The sequence below is a fragment of the Mustela erminea genome, chromosome 21 (genome assembly GCF_009829155.1).
Source record: "Mustela erminea isolate mMusErm1 chromosome 21, mMusErm1.Pri, whole genome shotgun sequence".
Taxonomy (NCBI): Eukaryota; Metazoa; Chordata; class Mammalia; order Carnivora; family Mustelidae; genus Mustela; species Mustela erminea.
In genome coordinates, this window is record NC_045634.1 from 32217817 (window position 1) to 32226754 (window position 8938).

Sequence of the window (8938 nt, forward strand, 5' to 3'; positions counted from 1 at the left end):
TATTGGCTTTTGTAAATAAATAATTAAAATGGTTTCTTTAGATGAAACTGTCAAACATAGAGTTGCTGACCTCCAGAGAGCAGAATGCTAAGAATGATCTCAGAAGTAACACTTAAATACAGAAGAAATAAAAATTGAAGAAAGTAATGCAGATACCCTAGATAACTCATCATTACTAAAGCTCATAAAGTAGAAAACCCTATAGAATTCATCATTTTCAAATGTATTTTTTAGAGTTTCAATGGTCTTATTTTTAAGACTGTTGAATTTACTATCTGTTTGCCTTTCAAAACAAAGAAAGAGAGTGCTCTACTAACATGAGGATGACATTCCACAGATTTCAAAGGTTTTGATTTAAGCAAGACTATTTATTGAAAAATAAATATTCTTTTCATTTGGGCTGAAACATGAAATAATTATCTGTAAAACCAATGAAGTCCAAGAGAACTGACTCAGGACGAAGCTTCTCTTATTTAATGCTGCCCATATTTTAAGCCCTTGTAGATGGATATTTTCCAACAGTCCATTAGTATCCTAGAGAAGAAGTGCAAACGGATTTTATGATTTAGGCCTGTGTTTCAGGAATTGACTATTTAATGGAGAAATGAAGTGCTGAAGATTACTAAATGAACGATGTCCTCCAGATAACTGAATGTTTAAAGTTTTCGTTTAGAGGTAGACTCTGGCACATGAGAAGGCATTACTTTTCCTGATTGAGTACTAATTACACTGTATAAATTTATTCAAATGGAAATATAAACCAGAAAACTCTGATTATTTAAGCTCCCTCTTTTACATGCCAAAGAACTAACATCCATGCACTGGTGCATTCATTCATTCATTCATTTACTGATTTATTCATTTCAAGGCAAGTATTGACTGAGCGGTAAATGAAAAAATGACATACCAGGTACGAGAGATAAAGAAATCAAAAATGCAGTTCCTGCCTTAAATGAACTCACTCTTTGGGGAGTTAATCAAACAGCAAATGCCAAAATGGATGAGAGCAGGGAGTGGAGTCATACAGACATAACTGGATTCAAATCCCTCTCTGATATGTCCATTACTAGTTATGTGACTTTTTGGGAAATGTTTGCTTGTCAATGAAATGAAGATTACATTAGAGTCTGTTGTCTGGATTAAATTAGATAATATATAATAATAATATATGTGGATGTATTCCTAACAGAAAAATCACATACTTGAGTTTGGGAATGATAATGAATACGGCAATATACTATTTTTTTTTTTTTGCAATATACTATTCTTAATGTGAGAGCTGTTACAAAAGCAGAGATGATGAGGGGTACCTTATTCAGTCTGAAGCTGTGGGAATGGGGTTGGCAAAGCGCACACAGAAATTCACAGTTGGTTCAAAGCCTGAGACCCAAGGAGAACTGAGAGAGCTGAGCTGCGCAGAGCAATCAGAGGGTATGATGTGTACAAAGGTGCAGAGAAGGGAATCTGTGGGATGTTCAATGAACCACAAGTGTTTCATATAGAGGGTGTTGGTGTTCTTATGAAATTAGTGGGAGATGAGGCTGGAGAAACGGAAAGTGATTTGAATTTCATTCTGAGTGATTTATCATTTAGCCTAAAGAGGGTAGCCATACAAGCAACATGAAATAATCAGACATGTAATCTCGGTTTCATACTACTAGCAGCATCAAGCCCTCTTAGTGGTTTAGAGATGCTGAAATGAATTAGAACACAATTTACACTTCAGTATCGATGAATTACATTTCAATGTCAACATACACATGGAGCCTTTATATAAGTATGTGTGCAATTAGGGATACACTTTCACTTTAGGAAAATAATAGGAGAGTTCATAATACAAATAAAATATACAAATATAATTTATTCAGCATTGTTTACTGAGGATTAATCTGAGACAGGTATTATGCTCGAGTCTTCAGCAATAAACACCAAAGCCTGTTTCCTTTTTACTTTTTTTTAAAGATTTTATTTATTTATTTATTTACTTGAGAGAAAGACTGAGAGACAGAGTAAGCTCAAGTGATCAGGGATAGGGGCAGAGGGGGGAGGGAGAGTGAGAATCCTCAGAGATTCCCTGCTGGCACGGGCTCAGTCTCATGACCCTAATATCATGACCTGAGCTGAAATCGAGAGTGAACTCTTAACAGACCCACCCAAGCACCCCTAAAGCCTGTTTCTTTCTTTCTTTCTTTCTTTCTTTCTTTCTTTCTTTCTTTCTTTCTTTCTTTCTTCCTTTCTTTCTTTCAAAGAAACTTACAGTGTGAGTAATAAACATTTCATGTTACCGGTGATCTAACAGAAGTTTATGAAGTGCATTAGTGGCATGGGGAAATGAGTGACTAAAATCTCTTAGGCAAGACCAAGGTCAGAAGGACCAAAAGAGGAGGCTACTGCAGAGGCTGAAGTTAGATTATGATGGCTTGAACTGTAACAATGGCACTGTTGATGGGGACAGGGGACAGACACCAGCTATACTGATGACTCACTGCATGAGAGAGCATAAGGAGGACCCCAGGATTCTTTGTAGGACCCTAATGTAAGCAACTGGAAATCAATATTCAAAAGCAGAAGAGCTAACCAGAAGAATACAGAATTGGAATAGTTTAGAAGTCACTTTGTGTCATGCCCACCAGTGACCCCTCCTTTCTCGCCATTCCATCTTATCCTAGCTCGCCTTTACTTTGGAAGATCTACTTGTATGTGGTCTTAAGCCCATACTTCCAATAAGGGATAATACGTGATTCAAATCTTTGCTCCCTAACTTCTCTGTGGGATCTAAAAAATATTTCCTTATTGATGAGATTCCATATTTGAGTAAAACCAAAATATCAGATTTGCCTGTGGAAGTGGTGTCACACACACAGAAGACAACTATAAAGGCATCAAAACACTGTGGGAGTTGGAGGTACAGTATGAGAGATCTGAGGTTTCTCTCCCACAAAGTGCCCTCAGCCGGACATCCTGCACTGCGATTTCAATGGATCTGTCTGCCATCACAGTTACCTCTGCGGCTGCTGGAAGTCACTTTTAGCTGGTAATTTCTTTTTTGTGTGGAAAGTTCATCCCACTCAAAGACAAATGGGCAGTGACATTTCTTCCCAATTAGAAGTGTATAAGCTCAGTGTGAACAGCTGTTGGAACAAGTGTGGGTGAAAATTTAGCTTTATAGGAAACAGCCTTGATGAGCACACATGGTCACACTGCCTTCAGACCAGACGCCCATCTGTTCTGCTGGCTGAGGACCCCCTCACTTGTTGGTCAGGCTTGAGGACATAAAATGCCTCAGTCAGCAAGTTCCGGGTCCTCTCCTGCCACAGCACTGCCCCCAGATGTTAAATGGTCCTTTAACCACAGGTAAGCTGCAAATGTTCGCATCATATTTCAATCCCTCTTCTTACTGGTGTATCAAAAAACATATAAAAAATATATAAACGAAAATTTTACAGAAGGCGTTTAGTATCAAAAGCCAGAATATATTCAATCTGTTACTGGCTTTTGTTTTCCTGTTTGTTCTGTTCCCTCCAAGGATGAGAGAGGGTCAGCATAGCGTGCCATGATCACTTACGTCAACCACTGCATGCTGATACTATTTGGTTTTCATAATGAGTAATTTCCTGACAGGTTCTCCCTTTTCACAGAGAAAATCAAATAAAATCCAGTATAGAAATATGGAAACAATTTTCCTGATCTTAATTTATTTTTTATTTTCTTATTTTTCACTTTTTCTTTCCTTGTTCCTTTTTTGTTCCTTTTTTTCTTTTTCTTCTTTTTCAGCCTCTTTGATCCTCTCTTTTATTTTTTTCATAAACTTAAGATTCCAGTTTCCTTTCCCCACCCACTGTACTGGATTCAAGCATGCATTGTAGGTCCCTGACCTTTTTCGGTTTCCCGTGAAGCCTGAAATCTCTCCACATTGTGAATTCCTCTAAAGATTTCCTTCTTTCTTAATTGAGCTTCCAGTTTGCCTTGTCACTGATCCCTGTTCGTCTTCCGGAAGTTTGAATTCTAGATGTTCTCAGCCCTTTTGCAAGCAGTCTCCTTTTAATTGATTACTTTCTACGAACTCAGAAACAATGGTATATTCTCTTAAATTTCTTTTCTTCTATTCTTCTGATTAACTGTGTTCCTTCTGATACTCAGCACATGGAATAAGGCTCAAGGGGAACTTAATTCTAAGCAAGTAAATTTCTCTGCAGAAACACATTAATGTGCTCGCCACACGTCCATTTGCCTGAGAGGCTGCTCCATGTAAATCTCTGTCATTTGGGGACTATGAGCATCACAGCAACCTCAGGCCAGAAATGCCAGGTTTCAGAGATTTAAAACATGTAAGATGAAGTGTGAGCACAGGGTGAGCTTATATTCATTATTTTCCCTTTCTTCCTGGCTATGTGTCCGCTTTCCCTTCCAGCCCACATCAGGATGGAAAAATCAGGAGACGGACACTTTTGGATGTAAATATGGAATGCAAATATAAAAATGTAAATATGGAACAACAATTATCACCTCTCTGTCTTGCCCAAACAGCAAATCACCCTGACTTCACAGAAACTTGTGTAGATCATGTGAGTGTGTTTGTGGTTGTCACTACTTTTCAATAAAGAAGTAGGTAGCAAACACTTAATATATTACATTCATTGCTTCAATAAGTGTTTAACAAGTGGATAAATTTGTGAAAGGCAATGTTCAAGCCACTAGGAAAGGGTGAGCAAAACTTTAGAAATGATGTGTCAGAAAATGCAATTAAAGTTATATTCTGTTTAACCAATGTACTAAGTTTAATAAATCCCCTAACTGCCAAATATTGAAAATGTTATTATATTTAGAAATACTTAAGCCCTACTAAGAATAAAAATACTTAATTTTTAGAATTAATTATTTTAAAAATTGAGGTATAATTGACATATAACGATTGCATAAGTTTAAGTCGTATGATGTATTGAAGTCCTACATTTATAGATGGCAACAGAATTACCACTGTACCTTTAGCTAATATCTCTATCATATCACATATTTATTATTTCTTTTTTTTTGTGGTGAGGAAATTTAAGATCTAGTCTCCTAACAAGTTTGAAGTTTACAAGAAGTATTATTGTGTGTAATCACTGTTGTGCATTTGCTCTCAGAGCTTATTTGTCTTCTAACTTCAAGTTTGTATCCTTAGACAATATCTCCCCAATTCCCCCAGGTCCCCACGTCCCCAGTACCACTGTTATACTCTCTGTTTCTACAAGCTCAGCTTTTTTAGTCTCCACAAGTAAGTGACACATCACAGATTTTTCTTTCACTATCTATCTGGCTTCTTAATGGGAATTGCCATCATGATCCATCCATGTTGTTGCGAACAGCAGGATTTCCTTCTATTTTTATGGCTAAATTATATTCCATTATATATATATATATATATATATATATATATATATATATATACACACACCAAAACTTCTTTATCCATTTATTTATCTGACACTTAGCTTCCTTCCATATCTTGGTTATTGTGAATAATGGTGCAATAAACGCAGGAATACAGATAGCACCTTGTAAACTTGCTTTCATTTTCTTTGGATATATGCCGAGAAGCAGGATGGCTGGGTCGTACTTGTATTACAGTACATCGTACTTTGGGTCGTAGTTGTATTAAAAAGTCTTAATATTTTTGAGAGCTAAATATTGGTGCTAGGCTCAGAATAATACAATGAGATGGGTTGCTATTTTAAATACCATTTTGAAGGAAACTAGAGCTCAGGAAACTGAAGTGGTTTGCCCGTGGCTAGTAAGGAATTGGGAAAGCAGTCTTGACATAGCCATGTAATTTCTAAACTTTTGCTTTGGTAATGTAAAGGGATTTTCTTTTTATCTAATTTTGGTCATTCCAGGTACAGAAAAATCTTAGTCTGTGCTAATGTAAGTATTAAAATTCAATTTAAATCATTGTCATTATAATGTGGAACGGTCCCTTGATTATGTTCTACAAAATGTTGACTGCTTTTTAATACTTCATTTGGGAATTGCTCCATACATCTTTCTTCTCATTGCAAATGCTCTTTTGGCAAAAACATAGCTACAACCTCTCTCTCCCATCAGCATCCTGTCTGTTGTAACAAACTCAAGAGCATTTTAAATCTATTTTCGTGAGAAGAATTTCCTTATGAAGACCTGAACTGAGAGCTTGTTCAGATGGAAAGCTGAACCCCATGACAATTCTTATAAAATTGCATTAAGTGCTGTAATCCAAGATACTCTATCTTTTTTGCAGAATCTGCTGATCTAAGTTTCTTCCTCTCCATTCCCATCCTCATATCTGGCCTAAAGAATGAACAGCTTTGTCTTGCTTGAAAGCAATCAGAGCCATCTTTCGACAACATGAAAGCCTGCTTAAAATCCCAAAACTTTCTGCATTATGATAGGATTAAGTAGGTTAAACACTCAAGTTTGACATTATATATTAATATTCTGCCATTTGGCATTATTTTAGCTTATTTTATTGAAAATAAGCATACCAACTAGACCAAAAAGTAAACAATTTAGATAGCATTACTATTTTGGGCACATTATACCAGATATTGCATCCTTTGTGAAACTTAAAGGAGAGAATTTTACAGGAGTGATCCCATTTGCAAGTATCATTTAATTTGATTTTAAATTAGTGTAAGTGATTTATATTTTTTGATGTGCTAGTCTATTCATTTGGTCATATACCCAAATACTAGTAAATGACACAGAGAGAGAACTGTATTGATTGATGGCAGTGAGTTATGTTTGCAATCACAGAATATGTTAAGAGGACCATGCTGGAGGGTATAATACAGAGTATGTTGATTAACAAGTCCCAATGTGCATAATAATGTCTCATTGATTCTTTGCTCATAACAAAGTCATGCAATTTTTACATCAACTATTTTGCAGAACAAGATAAAACACAAGTATGTAGTCATTAAATTATGTCAATTTATATAAAAAGCCCAAACGTCCATATTTTTTTAAGTTAACATCAGGCAGATAACTCAGGTCCCCATAATTCTCCAGAATGACAATGGTACCAACTGATCTGAAATGCAGAGCATGACTCTGTATATGTTACCCTCAAACTTAATACAAAACAATATCTTTCTGCCTATGTTATGAAGATCTCCAAAGAATTATTGTATGTAATCAAAAACATGTTATACAAATCTTCTTTAATGTAATTATATGCATATATAATATATGTATAATATATGTATGTTAATATAAAATAATATGTATGCATATATATGTATGATAGACGTGAAATGATGTTATATTCATGATATTTGTCTTAATGCTGCTGTGAATTTATGCTCTTTGGTAAACTGTAAAATTATAGTTATAAAAGCTATTTTCATAATATTTATACTTGTGTGTAAAATTTAGTAGATGATCTCTGCATTGATCTAATGATTTAAATTATATCCCTGTTGCCTTCAAACAAAGCAAAACTTTCAGAACAGTATTTTTAAAATGTAAGACCCCCATCCCTTCAGACTTGAAAAACTTGACATATTTTTACGGTACTTTCTGTGTATCTGATGAGTTAAAAAACAGAAGTACTTGTTGTGTGTTTTGTATTTGTTGAAGGTGTACTTTGAGATATACCAAACAAAATATGGTTATCTCAATTTTCAGGCTAAAAATTGTTAGGTAGGAGCTTGAGGAAGGAACAAAAGGAGTTTGAGAGAAGGGGTCACTTTGAGAGTGTGAGGCTGTTAAGAAGCTTCTGGGAGAGGACAAGAGCTGAAGTGTATTGCTGTTACTTAGGTGACAATGGTTAGAGGTTGACAATGTGAAGATGAGCAGTAAAATCATGGCAAGAGGTAACACTGCTTATTTGGAATATAAAATAATTGATGGCTACCTAAACAACTGCTAGATAAATCCACGTGAAAATATTCTTCCCAAGAATACAAAGTTAGAAAAAGGGACTTCCAGGAAAGGAAATGTCAGTTGTTCTTCTGGATAATACAGCTTTCTGTTAGATTTCACTTCATATAGTTTAGCGGAAATACAGAATTTAGGGATATGAGGTATGTTCCCACTCCGAATTTCTTCTGAAAACACAAACTTTTGTAGCAACATGGACAGGACTGGAGGAGATTATGGTGAGTGAAATAAGTCAAGCAGAGAGACTCAATTATCATATGATTTCACTTACTTGTGGAGCATAAGGGATAACACGGAGGACACTGGGAGATGGAGAGGAGAAGGGAGTTGGGGGAAATCGGAGGCGGGGGACAAACCCTGAAAGACCATCATGGACTCTGAGAAACAAACTGAGGGTTCTAGAGGGGAGAAGGGTAAGGGGTTGGGTGAGCCTGGTGGTGGGTATTATGGAGGGCACGGATTGCATGGAGCAGTAGGTGTGGTGCATAAATAATGAATTTTGGAACACTGGAAAGAAAATAAAATAAAATTTTTAAAAAGACAAAAAAAAAAAAAGAAAACACAAACTTGTGGATGTGCTTAAAAACAAAGAACAAAACAAAACTATGAAGAAGTATGATATCAATGTTCAGTATACACTAAACTAGCTTATTACCTGTGCAGTCGGTAGAATGGATTTCATCCTTCTTGTATTTGTTTTTATATGACTAACACTCAGTTTCTGAGAATATACACACAAGAACACACTTATCTGAGGTTTCTAGACAAAGTGCATTTTTAAAAAATGTCCTAAAATAATTATTTTCTATAAAAATAAATAGAGTGATAAGACATTTGATGTTTAAAACCTCTCAAGTAAAATTCAACTTTACCTGTCGGGTTTTCTACTTTCAAAAAACTCAAAGCAAAAACATCATCCAGATAAGTATTCATCTAATAGCTCCATGAGGGAGTAAAACGTTGTATTTAATGTATGCATCAACTCACGAAGCTACAAAGTCAGTAAAATGCTTCGACACATGTACTAATAACACTAAAG